The following is a 13,384-nucleotide window of genomic DNA, read 5'->3' on the forward strand; positions in this document are numbered from 1 at the left end:
CCCTCGGCCTCCCTGCAGTTCTCCACGAGCCTGGGCTTCCTGGTGAGGTGCCCTTTTGAGCAGCTGCGCTTCCCAGGTGAGCCCCCCGCAGGGCGGGAGGGAGGCTGGCTGGGGCCGTTGCAGGGCGGCCGCAGCAAAGAAGGTCCTTTGCTTTTGTAAATGCCTCTTGGTCGGGCGGACAAGACGACAGGGTGCTGGTCACTTGTGGGGTGGCGTGCTGGGCCTCACCCCTGCCCCCCGCAGCCTGGAAGATGACTGTCCAGCCGGCACCCGCTCCGGGCCACCTCCGGGTGGCCTTCTTCTCGCCCAGCCCTGCCCACTTCCAGGTGTGCCTGTGTCACCGAGGGAAGACGTGGCCCCCCGCGTGCCGCCGGGTGCTCCAGGCCACCCCCATCCCTGCGGTGAGCTGGGTGTGGTGGGCACCGTCTTGGAGACCTGGGGGGGGAGTGTGCTGACCCTTCAGTTCCTCGGAGTCCCCAAGCCAGCCCTGGCGGGGAGGGTGCTGAGAGGGCTGACTCGAGGGCTCCGCAGGGACGCAGAGGAGCCCGGTTTGCACCCCCGCTGCCCGTGACCTACCCCTCCCCCACCCAGGGTGACCCCACAGAGGACCCTGCCGTGGCCTTTGTGGATATTCCCGGGGACCAGGCCTGCGCACCCGGCACCTGCATCCAGGTGGGTGGTGCTGTCCTGCCCACCCCTCCACTCCCAGACCTCAGGGGAGCCCCCGCCTCCCCAGAGCTGCCCTGGGGGACCCTCCAGCTACACAGTCCCTCCAGCCAGTGCCTCTGCGGAATGCGGGCGGGGCTCAGGGAGCGGCTGCTGGCTGTGCTGACCCGCTCTCGCTGCCTTCGAACCCGGCCTGCAGGGCAGAAGGACCGACATCCAGTTCTCCGCCCCCCAGCAGCTGTGCGACCTCCAGTGCGGTGAGCGCCGGGCCCAGGCCTCAGCCAGAGGGGGCAGGGAGGACAGGCCCTCGGGGGGCTGCAAGAGGCAAGGGCTGGACCCCAGACTGGCCCCGGAAGCCCCGTCTCCCGTGTTGGAGTGGGGGCGGGGCGCACGGTACAGGAGACTGGGGCTCGGCAGGCGACAGAGGGGCCCCCCGCCTCGGAGTCAGGCCCGGCCCCGCCCTGACTTGGGCGGTCAAGCCCGCCCCAGAGCCTCCAAGCACCCAGCCGGGTCCCACGGTGCCAGGTGCGCTGCGTCTCCTCCCTGACTGCTCCGACCCCAATCAGGGCTCCGGTTCCAACTGTGCGGGAACACGATGTCCCCAGCCCACCCTTCGCCCAGGGCCTGGGTGTGGCCCAGCAGGGTGGCTCCTGCCCGGGGGTCGGGGGGGGAGAGCAGGCACAGCCACCTGCAAGCACAGAACCTCTCCTGGTAGCTGTGGAGAGTGGACACCCCGGTCGCGGGGGGAGCATTCCGGCGCCCAGGGCTCTCACGGCCCTTTCTGCACATGGGCAGCTGGGTAGGTCTTGAATGGCCTCTGAACTCAGCTAAGTCACAGCAGTTCCAGGGCAGCCCCAGTCCTGCCCGCCTTCCCCCGGGAAATGCCCCGGGGCCCGCGGAGGCTCCTCACGCCTGTATCCCCCAACTGCCCCCCACTCCCTGACCCAGCAGAGCTTTTCAGCCAAGTCTGGGTCCCATTCCCCAGCAAAGGTCACCTCCAGCAGATCACAGGTCAAAGGGGCGATGGTCACCCCTAGGGGCCTCATGTCTGGACTGGGGCTCTAATACCTGCCAGCCGGGTGGCCCGGTGGCTGGCCTGGGGCCACGGCTGGAGCCCCAGTGTTATGCTGGGCGAGTCCCAGGAAGCAGTGAGAGTGACTGGGCCCAGCTCAAGTGGTGGGCACCTGGGGGGCATACTGCCCTTGGGGTCTGGGCGGACTCCCCCGGAGACAGGACACTTGCCTGCCGCGCGGGCACTGGCTTGGCTGCACTGGGCAGTGCACCCTGAGCGACTGGGGTCTCGGACCCCTCTCCTGCCTTCCACCGTACAGGCAGGGCTGGGCTGGGGGCGGCTGTGCCCCCAGACGAGGGTGGCACTGGGCCACCTGAGCCAGCCCCCCATTCCTGTCTCCCCAGCGGCCACCCAGGGGACAGCAGCCTGAGGCCAGGTGTCTCACCAGGAAGAAGCAAGTGCCGGGGCCTGACTGCTGGGATGCGGTGAGTGGCGGCTCGCGCCTGGGCACGCCAAGCCTCTGACTGTGAAGGCTGGGCCTCAGAGCAGGCGGTGCAGTGGGTCTCACCTGGCCCCAGACCGTGCCACCTATGTGCCTCAGCTCTCCAGAGGCCTGTGGCTCCCGCGGGCCCTTGGGCCATGCCGGGGCTTCCAGTCAAAGGACCTCCAGCCCCTCTGAGCCCCCCGAGTGGGGTCCAAGAGAACGGCTGGGTGGGATGCGCCCTTCCCCGGGTGGCCCAGCCCCTGACCTGCCCCATCGCAGCGTGGTCCCACTCCCTCTGGACAACCGGGGGCACGGCCTGCACCTCTGGTCCTGAGGACAGTGCTCTTTGAAGTACAGAGTGTGGCCGCGCCCCTTCTGTAGTTGGGCGGGTCTGGGGCCGGGACATGCCCACAATGGCTGGGCTCCACATACCGGGTGGCCCCCTGCTGCCCAGGCTGGGCCTTCACTGGCCCCCCAGTGTGTCCCTCACACAGCTCTCCCTCGACCCTTCAGAGACTCTGCTAAGAGCTCGAGGGAGCCCACGGCCCGAACACCACCCTGCACCAGCCCCCCGCAGAGCTCAGACCACCTTCCACTCCCCAGGCCCCCAGCGAGGCCAGTCCAGTGAGGGCTGGCTGCTTCCATTGGCCTCAGGGGCCACGTGCCAGGATGAGCCATTCTCAGACAGTCACACTCCCTGAGGGCCACTGTGTGCCATCTGTGCTCAAGGACCACAGGGGGACCCTTGACCCTGCAGTGTCACTTCCGTGTCCCAGGCCAGGGGTCACCCAGCAGTTGGCCGGCTGGGCCTGCCCTCCCAGGACCCTCCTGCCGGCTCACAAGGACCACCGGGCCACGCCTCCCGAGCTGTGTCTGGAGTCACCTCCACGAGACCACGGGGCATCCAGGCCCCGCCCTGGATGTCAGCTGCGCTGTGTCTGCGCCCCTACACCCAGGCCCTGGCTGGGCTGTCCCTCCTTCAGCCGGACACAGTCCACCGGGCCTTCTCCTATCCCTCTCTCAATGGGGCCTGCTGCCCCCAGCCGACTAGGGGGGCAGGCAAAGCCAGCATGGCCCCTCGCTCAGTAAACACTTGTCCACCTGGCTCGCCTCTTTCCTTGAGGACAGAGATGGGGTCTGCAGGGCAAGGTGGCCCTTAGGGTGGGGTTGGGAGGACCACGGGCCTGGGTATACCTCCTAAAACGGGATGGAGGTCAGGACTGCAGCTGGGGCGAGGGTGGAGCCACGGACACGGGTGGAGCCTGCCGCCCTCCGCCACGTACAGCCCCGCCTGTATCGCAGGACATCCCCAGGCTAGGAACGCCAACAGCCCGACAGCCGCCCCCGTGGGTGGGGGGAGAGTGGCGCCCACGGGTGGGTCAGGGCCACCCCGTGCCCACTCAGCCCGCAGGCCCGCCCCCTGACAGTTGGCAGGGGCTGCACCACCCCTCGAGCCCCAGGCTCCCACTCCCCTACCCCAGCCAGGCCCGGTCCCCTGCCCAAGGGCCCTGTGGAGACCCCTGTCTGCCCCAGGTGTCCCCTCCCCATCAAGGCACCCGGGAGGGTGGGGGACCAAGGTCCCAGCTCTGGCTGGGGCCCCCTCTCCCCGTCCCACAAGCTCCTGCTTCCCATGCCTGGACCATCCAGGGGTCCCCTGGTCCATGCACAGACCCCAGCGGGACCCAGGGCCACCCCAGGAATCCTTGCCGCCTGGAGGTGGGATGGCGGACTTGCTGGCGGGGGTTGCGGGGAACTGACCGGATGCAGGCTCCCCCAAGACTCCTCAGCAGCCCTGGCCACCCCAGATGGCAGAAACAGAGGCCCACACAGAGGCAGCGGCCGTGCTCCTCTCCAGGACTAAGGGTGTGGAGGGCTACAGGGGACGGGGAGGGGAGGGACACGCTCTGGTCCCAGCTGCCCCACTGTCCAGTGTGTGGGGCACCAAGTGGGCCACCACTTGGTGGCGGCACTCAGCACCCGCTTCTGAGCTGGACCTTACATCCCGCCTCCACATCAGGATCTGGAACCACACCCAGAGCCCCATGGCCCAGCAGGCCCACTGCCTTGGCCATGGACCAAGTAAGACTGGCCCCCCCGCCCGCCAAGCGGGAAACCCCATCCTCACCCCTGCCCCGGAGAAAGGTGCTGATGCACTCAGGCCCCGGACGAGGGAGGACTAGGGTCACCCCCGCCAGGGCCCACAGCTTAACTGGACGAGCCTTTGGACATCTGTGTACCTCATTCATTCCTTAAGCAGGTACTGAGCACCCACTGGGTGCCACCCTGTCCCAGCACTAATAACACACAGCACTGGCCCCGGAGCGGGGGAAATACCTGGGTCTGCCCTGAACTGCGGGGCTTCTCAGGTCAGGATTTTCAGCCCTAAACCCCAGGCACACAGGGCCATCGGCCACCCTACCTGGAGCGGACCTTTGCCTGGGGAAGACAGACCACAAACAGCTGAATATGTAACTTATAACGGGGTGCCCAGTGCCAGTGCGAGAAGAAGGGGCCCAGGAAAGCAAATAGGAAGTGTGGAAGGGCTGCCATTTAGAGGAGTGTGGTCCCGGCAACGCGTGAGTCTGGTTCTAGCAGGATGGACAGGTGAGGGGCTGTGGCAGGCAGGTGCGGCCATGGGGTGCCCTGGCTTGGATACGGGGGTACGAGTCAAATAGACCAACGTTCCTCAGTGTCTGGAGGTGGGGCTCCATGGGCTGGGATGGAAATGTAGCAGCAGGAGCTGGTGTTTGCACGTGGTAAGTTTGAGCTGCCTCTGTTCGCCAGTGCTTCTGTAGGGCCTTCTGGGTGTCACTCCCTCAGTGAACAAAACAGACACAGATCCCTGCCCAAGGCAGAGAACAGAGGCATAAACATTAAAAAAAAAAAAAAAAAAAGAGTAAATTATCTAGGACATAAAAGGTTTATTCAGAAAGAAAAATTGGAGCAGGTTAAGGGAAGGAGATGGTCTTGGGGGCAGAGTGGCAGGCTGGGTCTCACGCCAAGACGGGAAGGAGATGGAGCTGGTGGACCAACAATTAAAACCCAGTAAGTCGGACTTCCCTGGTGGCGCAGTGGTTAAGAATCTGCCTGCCAATGCGGGGGACACGGGTTCGAGCCCTGGCCCGGGAAGATCCCACATGCCACGGAGCAACTAAGCCTGTGCGCCACAACTACTGAGCCTGTGCTCTAGAGCCCGCAAGCACAGCTACTGAGCCCACGAGTCACAACTCCAGAAGCCCACGTGCCTAGAGCCCGTGCTCCGCAACAAGAGAAGCCACCACAGTGAGAAGCCCCCGCACCGCAACAAAGACCCACCGCAGCCAAAAATAAATAAATAAAATAAATAAATTTATTTAAAAACCCCAAAAACCCAGTGAGTCGTTCCACAAGGGTAGAAAGGGATGAAACAGCTTTATTATTGGATGAGCATTAAGAGACTGCAAAGACAAAAACCTCACCCTTTATATGATCCAGGCAGGTACAACCCATTCCATACATGATCTCAGGAAAAATAACTGTCCTCGAGCCTATTTTGTGTGATAATAACACAGCCGCCCCAGCTTCTTTGATTCCTGTTTGCATGGAACGTCTTATTCCATCCTTTTACTTTCAACCTCTTTGTGTCTTTGTATGTAAAGTGAGTTTCTTGTACACAGCAAGCGTACAAAGGTGGATCGCCTTTGCCAATCTCTGTCTTTTAATTGGAGAGTTTAACCCATTTAAAGTTTTTAAAATATATTTTTTATTTACTTATTTATTTTTGGCTGCGTAGGGTCTTCGTTGCTGCGTGCAGGCTTTCTCTAGTTGCCGTGAGCGGGGGCTACTCTTTGTTGTGGTGCATGGGCTTCTCATTGCAGTGGCTTCTGTGGTTGTGGATCATGGGCTCTAAGTGCATGGGCTTCAGTAGTTGTGGCGCACGGGCTTAGTTGCTCCATGGCATGTGGGATCTTCCCGGGCCAGGGCTCGAACCCGTGTGCCCTGCATTGGCAGGCAGATCCTTAATGATTGCACCACCAGGGAAGCCCTCCATTTACATTTAAAGTGAATACTGAGGGACTTCCCTGGTGGTCCAGTGGGTAAGACTCTGTGCTCCTAACGTAGGGGGCCTGGGTTCAATCCCTGGTCGGGGAACTAGACCCCACATGCATGCCACAACTGAGTTTGCATGCCACAACAGAGACCCTGCGTGTCGCAACTAAGACCCGGCACAGCCCAAATAAATAAATAAATAAATAAAATTTTAAAAAATAGAGTGAATACTGAAAAGAAAGGACTTACTTCTACCATAGCTATTTGTTTTCTTATATGTCTTACATGGTTTTTGTCCCTCAGTTCTTCTATTACTGCCTTTTTGGGTATTTAGTTGATTTTTTGTGGTGTACTATTTTGATGTCCTTCTTCTTTCCTTTCCTGTATTTTTTCCCCAGTATTTTCTTACTGGTTTCCTTGGGAGTTACAATTAAAATCGTAAACTTATAAAAACCTAGTTTGAATAATACCAATTTGGTTTCAGTAGTAAACACTCTGCTCCTACACATCCACATCCCTCTCCTGTTGTTGTCACAGATTCATCTTCATCTATTGTGTGTCCATTAACATAGATTTATGACTATTGTTTCATGCATTTGCCTTTTAAATCATACGGAAAAAAACAGGAGTTACAAAGCAAAACTGCAATAGTACCAGCTTTTAGCTTCTCCCATGCAGTAACCTTTACTGTATTCTGTACTTTCTCGTGGTTTTGAGTTACTGTCTAGTGTGTTTTCATTCAGCCCCAAGGACTCTCTTTAGCATTTCCAGTAGCGAAGGAAATGAACTCCCTGAACTTTTACTTATCCAGAAACATCTTACTTCCTCCTTCATTTCTGAAAGATAGTTTTGCTGGATATAGAATTCTTGGTTGACAGGTCTTTCTTTTTCTTCAGGACTTCAAATATGTCCTCCCACTGGCTTGTGTTCTCCAAGGCTTCTAATGAGAAGTCTTCTGGAAGTCTTGTTGAGGATTTCCATGGAAAGGCCAGAAGGGCTGCGGCGGCAGAGGCCCCAGCGTGCGCACAGTGGGCATAAGGAGAGGCTGGGTGAGGACGCTGGGGGTGTGGGGGGGGTGGTCAGAGCTGAGGAGGGGAGGAGAGTTTCCAGGAAAGGATCGACTGTCACCAGGCTGCGGGCCAAGCGAGGGGAGCTCTGATCATGGCCATCTGGAGACAGGAACTCACCTTGATGAGATGAGCCCTGGGGGGGAAGCCCGACTGCAGAGGGCTCTCGGAAGGAGGGTGGGGGGACACCCCCTGAGTTTAGTCAGGAAGGAACAAAGAAATGGTCGCTGCCTCAGAGTTGCTGGGCTCTGATGTGTTTGGCAGTTAGGGGGGTTTCTAGCTTGCAGGAACGACAACTCGTGTAGGGGGGCGGGCTGCAGCTGCGAACTGGGCTCTGCGCTGAGGAGGGCTGAAGGGCTTGTCCTTGGCTGGTGGTCTCTGCCCCTGGAGGTCGAGCAGAGGCCAGGGTTTGGGTGTCCAGCTTGGGCCACCAGAGGAAGGGGAGGCAGCTCGGCAGGCAGGGCGGGGAGACGGGTCCTGGCAGCGGGACCTCCGGACAGCAGCGCCTGGGCCTCGGCGGCATCTGCACCTCTCGGGGCAGCTGTGCGCGCCCACCTCGCCAGCCCCCAGCAACAGGTCCCACATTCAACCCTCTTCCAGCCAAAAAGCGAAGAGCTGTCAGTTCCCGCCGAACCTTCATGAGTACAGCTTCCAATAACATTCTGATGATTTAATGCTATTTTAAACGGCTGTTTATTACTTTGAGGCGATCGACTCTTTTTTTCTAAAACTCTTCGTGTGCACGTTTAAACATACTTTTTCTACCTTTCTCTGGGCGCCACTGAGCACAGCCTTAGGACAGGACACAGTGGGCCGTGGCGGCAGACGCGGACGCGAGTCAGGCTGGGGAGTGGGCCCCAGGTTGGGCGAGCCGAGGGGAAGATGCACCCTCTGGGCCTGCGGTGTGCGGGGAGGGGGGCGGGGCATTCCGGGGCACATCTGACCCCAGAACTTGGACGCAGCAGTGACCGCTGGGGAGGGCGTGTGTCCAGCCGGCTGGGGAAGAGGCGCTGTGGGTGAAGCAGCCGAGAGCTCGCGGTGAGGGGCGCACCTGCCTCTGCAGCGGGACCAGTGTCACTTGGCGCCTCGGGCGAGGGTTCTCCGCAGCTCTGACCACCCCGGCGCCCGCAGCGCTCCCAGCCCTTGCGCCCCAGGAGCCTCCGGGGATCTGCCGGGTGCGAGCTTCGCGAAGAGCCAGCGGGATGGGCGGGGTGGCGGGGCCGGCCGCTAGGATACCCCGCCCCCAGCCTCAAAGTCTGGTCTCCGCCCCGGTCCCCGCGGCGGGCTGGGGAGGGTCGCGCTTCCTCCGGAGGGCGGCGGCTGGGGCGCAGGTGGGGTGCGGAGAGGGAGCAGCTGCGGGGCGGGCCCGTCGCAGGAGGGAGGCTGCCCCGGGGGACGAGGCTGGGGCTTGGCCTACACGCCCTGGAGGGCGAGGGGCAGGGGCGGCCCCGGGAGGCCTCCGGGAGCCGGGTAGGGGCGGGGGGTTAGGGAGGGGCTGGGGAGCCTGGCTGCCCCCCCGCGGCAGGTTAGGGACGGGGCTCCAGGGCCCGCGTCTTCTGCCCCCCGTCCCGCCCCGCTGTGGCTTTTATCGGGGGGAACATCTTTAAGGACACCTCCCTCGTCTTGGGTTGCAAGGCTCTGTCTCGCCTTTGACCCACCCAGGAGGGACCCCACGACCATCCTCCCGGCTCCCGGGCGCATGCGCCAGACTGTGCGACTGGGTGCCCCGAGAAAGCGCGGCCGTCGCCCCTCGCCCCCGGCAGGAGAACTCGCTGCGAGGAGAAAGCCCGGGCGCGCGTAAAAATGGCCTGAAACATACATTTAAAAAATATTTTGTTCATCTAATTTTTAATTGTCACATAGTAAAATTGACTTTTTAAATTTTAATTTGTATTTTATATTGGAATATAGTTCATTTACAATACTGTGTTAGTTTCAGGTGTACAGCAAAGTGATTCAGTTTATATATATATATATATATATCCATTCTTTTTCAGATTCTTTTCCCATATAGTTTATTACAGAATATTGAGTAGAGTTCCCTGTGCTCTACAGTAGGTCCTAGTTATCTATTTTATATATAGTAGTGTGTATATGTTAATCCCAAACTCCTAATTTATCCCCTCCATTAAAAATTGACTTTTTAATTTTGGTGGACAGTTCTCTGAATTTTAACACATGCCGATAGCCGTCACTGTAACAGGTTACAAAACAGTTACATCACCCCGAAACCTACCCCCTGCCATGCCTTTCGGGCACACTTCCTCCACCCATAACCTCTGGCAACCACTGATCTGTTTTCCATGATGGTAGGTTGGTCCTGTGGATGGAAACAGATAGAAGGCAGCCTTTGGGGACTGGCCTCTCTCACTCTGTAATGTCTTGCGATTCATCTGGGAGGTTGTGTGAATCAACAGTTTGTTTCTTTCGTGACTCGGTAGTATTCCATGGTCTAGATCACCACGGCCCGTTCATCCGTTCACTCACTGAAAGATGTCTGGGTTGTTTCCAGCTGTTACAAATAAAGTCACTACCAGTATTCATGTACAGGTTTGTGTGTGAACACACATTTTCATTTCTCTAGGACAAACGCCTGAGGTTGGGTTGCTGTTTCCCATGGTAAGCACATAGTTACCTGCATAAGAGACTGAGAAAGCATCTCCCAGAGTGGACGCACCGCTTTGCCTTCCCAGCATCCCCATCCAAGAGTCCCGTTGCTTCACATCCTCGCCAGCACTTGGTATTGTCAGTGTCTCTTCTTTACTCGCTCTGAGAAGCACGCAGTGCTCTCTTATCAAGGTTCTAGTTTGCGATTCTGTCGTGGCTGATGATGCTAAGCGTCTGTTCAAGACCTTTCGCATTTGTAGTCACATCCTTTTTTTTTTTTTGCTACACTACGCGGCACGCAGGATCTTAGTTCCTTGACCAGGGATCGAACCCATGCCCAAAGTCCCAAGACCTTTCCTATTTATAAATTGTGTTGTTTTCTTAGTGCTGAGGTTTTTTTTTTTTTTACATCTTTATTGGAGTATAATTGCTTTACAATGGTGTGCTAGTTTCTGCTTTATAACAAAGTGAATCAGTTATACATATACATATGTTCCCATATCTCTTCCCTCTTGCGTCTCCCTCCCTCCCACCCTCCCTATCCCACCCCTCTAGGTGTTCACAAAGCACCGAGCTGATCTCCCTGTGTATGGGGTTTTCTTAACTTTTTTTAAACTGTCTTTATTTTTAAATTAATTTATTTATTTATTTTTGGCTGTGTTGGGTCTTCGTTGCTGCCCGCGGGCTTTCTCTAGTTGCGGCGAGCGGGGGCTACTCTTCATTGTGGTGCGTGGGCTTCTCATTGCGGTGGCTTCTTTTGTTGTGGAGCACGGACTCTAGGCACTCGGGCTTCAGTAGTTGTGGTATGTGGGCTCAGTAGTTGTGGCTCGCGGGCTCTAGAGCGCAGGCTCAGTAGCTGTGGTGCACGGGCTTAGTTGCTTCGCGGCATGTGGGATCTTCCCAGACCAGGGCTCGAACCCGTGTCCCCTGCATTCTTAACACAGCAACACAAGGGAAGTCCTCAAATTGTTTTAGTTATTCCAGCTTCATTGCCCTTCCATATAAATTCTAGAACTGGCTTGTCTACCTCTACAAAATAATCTTGCTGGAATTTTGGCTGGTAACGTGTGAAATCTGTAGATCACTTTGGGGAGAAATGACATTTTTACTATGCTGGGTCTTCAAATCCATGAACATGGTAAGTCTTTCCATTTGTTTAGATCTTTCTGATTTTTCCAACAGCATTTTGTAGTTTTCAGCACACAGATCCTGTACACGTTTTGCTAAACTGACACCTAGACATTTTAATGTCTATTAAATGGGAGCTATTATAAATAGCAACTTTCTTAAAATTTTGGTTTCCAATTATTCACTGCTTGTATATAGGAGGAATATGATTGATTTCTTTGTGTTGATCTTGTATCCTGCAACCTTTCTAAACTACTTATTTGTTCTAACAGTTTGGTTCTTTTTTAAAAAATAGATTCCCTGGGATTTTCTACATAGATAATTGTGTTGCTAGAAAAAAGGACAGTTTTATTCTTCCTTTCCAGTTCGTATGCTGTTATTTCCTTTTCTTGGTCTATTGCACTGGCTACAGATTCTAGTACTGTGTTGAATAAGAATGACAAGATGGGCATCCTTGACTCGATGCTGATCTTTGGGGAGAAAGCCTTTCACGGTAAGTCTTCCACAGAGAGTATGATATTAGCTGTAGGATTTTTGTTGATGCTGTTTATCAAGTTACAGAAGTTTGCTAGGTGTGGAAACCTGAATTGACGTTTCTTTTCTTTCAGTGCTCAGAAAAATGTTGTATTACCAATACGTCTTTCTGGTCTCTACGGTTTCTGAAGAGAAGCCCAGTCATTCAATTCATAGTTCCTCTATAGGTAATACATAAATTTTCTCTGGCTGCTTTTAAGATTTTTCCTTTGTTTGTAGTTTCCAGCAATTTGATTTTCAAGCGTCTTGGTGTGGATTTCTTTCAGTTTATCCTGGATGGGATTAGCCCTGCTTCTTCAATTGTAAGTTTATATCTTTCACCAAACTTGCAACATTTTCAGTTATTATTTCCTCAAAATATGTTTTCAGCCCCACAGTCTTTCTCCTTTCCTTCTGGGACTCCAGCACCACAAATATAGCCCTTTGTTGTGGTCCCATGGGCCCCTGAGACTCTGTTCAGTTTTTAAATCTTTTTTCTATTTTTCAGATTAATTTCTTTTTTTTTTTTTTTTTTCTGGCCACACCACACAGCTTGTGGGATCTTAGTTCCCTGACCAGGGATTGAACCCGTGCACTCGGCAGTGAAAGCGCTGAGTCCTAACCACTGGACCACCAGGGAATTCCCACAGATTCATTTCTATTGATATATCTTCGAGTTCATTGATTCTTTCCTCTGTCATCTCCATTCTGCTATTGAATCCATCTAGTGAGGGTTTTTTGTTTTGTTTTAGTTATTGAATTTTTCAGTTCCAAAATTTCTATTTGCTTGTTTATATCTTTCTATTTCTTTGCTAAGTCTTTCTATGTTAGTATTTTGTCAAGACTGTTTGCAATTTGTAGTTCAAGTATTTTTATATAATCTGCTTTAACGTCCCTGTCAGATGATTCAAACATCTGTGTCATCCCATCATTGGCGTCTATTGTCTTTTCTTATGTGAGTTGAGATTTTCATGTTCTTCGTATACCAAGCGATTTCAGTTTCTACCCCGGACATTTGAGTATTATGGGTCTCCCCCTGCCCATGGAGAATGTTAGTTTCCTGTGGGCTCTGGTTCCAATGTCCAATCGATATTCAATGCTTGCTGTTCTTATCAGGTCTGGCCCCGTGGGCACCACCTAGTACTCACTCTGAGACCTGGGTGGAGGTCTACCTGTCAGATCAATTTTCCAAGTATTTGATATGCTAATTAGGATCAGATCCATGCACACTCGGATTAGGGGTGACAGCGGGAGTTTAAATTTTAAAGCTTCTGGCGTCATTTCACTGAACCTCTTCCTCTCCATTATTTTCCTGGTACTTTGCACGTACCTGAAGGTTCCCTTTTCCTCCACCAGAAACTATGCACTTCTGCATTTGTGACACATTTGGGGCCAAATGGCAGAACATAGAGGGAAAAAGCCGCTAATACGTGCGTTCAGCAAGGTTCCAGGACCCAAGATCAACATACAAAAACCATCTGCATTTCGATACGTTACCAATGAACGATCCAGAAAGGAAATTGAGATAACAACTCCATTTACAACAGCAATGAAAAGAATACAATGGTTAGGAATAAACTTAACAAAAGGAGAGCAAGACTTGTACACTTGAGACTACAGAGCAATTCTAAGAGAGAGTAAAGAGATCTAAACGGGGAGAAATTCAGTGTTCACGGGTGGGAAGACTCAACACTGTTACGGTACACACAGACTGAACAGACCGAATGCAATTTCTATCAAAACGTGCGTGGATTTCTGGGGGGCAGAAATTAGCAATCTGATCATAAAATGTGTATGGAAATGCAAAGGACACAAAATAGCCACAACAATTGTTTAAAGGAGCAAAGCTGGAGAATTTACAGTTTCCAATTTTAAAAC

Source organism: Neophocaena asiaeorientalis, unplaced genomic scaffold (genome assembly GCF_003031525.2).
Source record: "Neophocaena asiaeorientalis asiaeorientalis breed wild unplaced genomic scaffold, Neophocaena_asiaeorientalis_V1.1 scaffold242, whole genome shotgun sequence".
NCBI classification, from domain to species: Eukaryota; Metazoa; Chordata; class Mammalia; order Artiodactyla; family Phocoenidae; genus Neophocaena; species Neophocaena asiaeorientalis.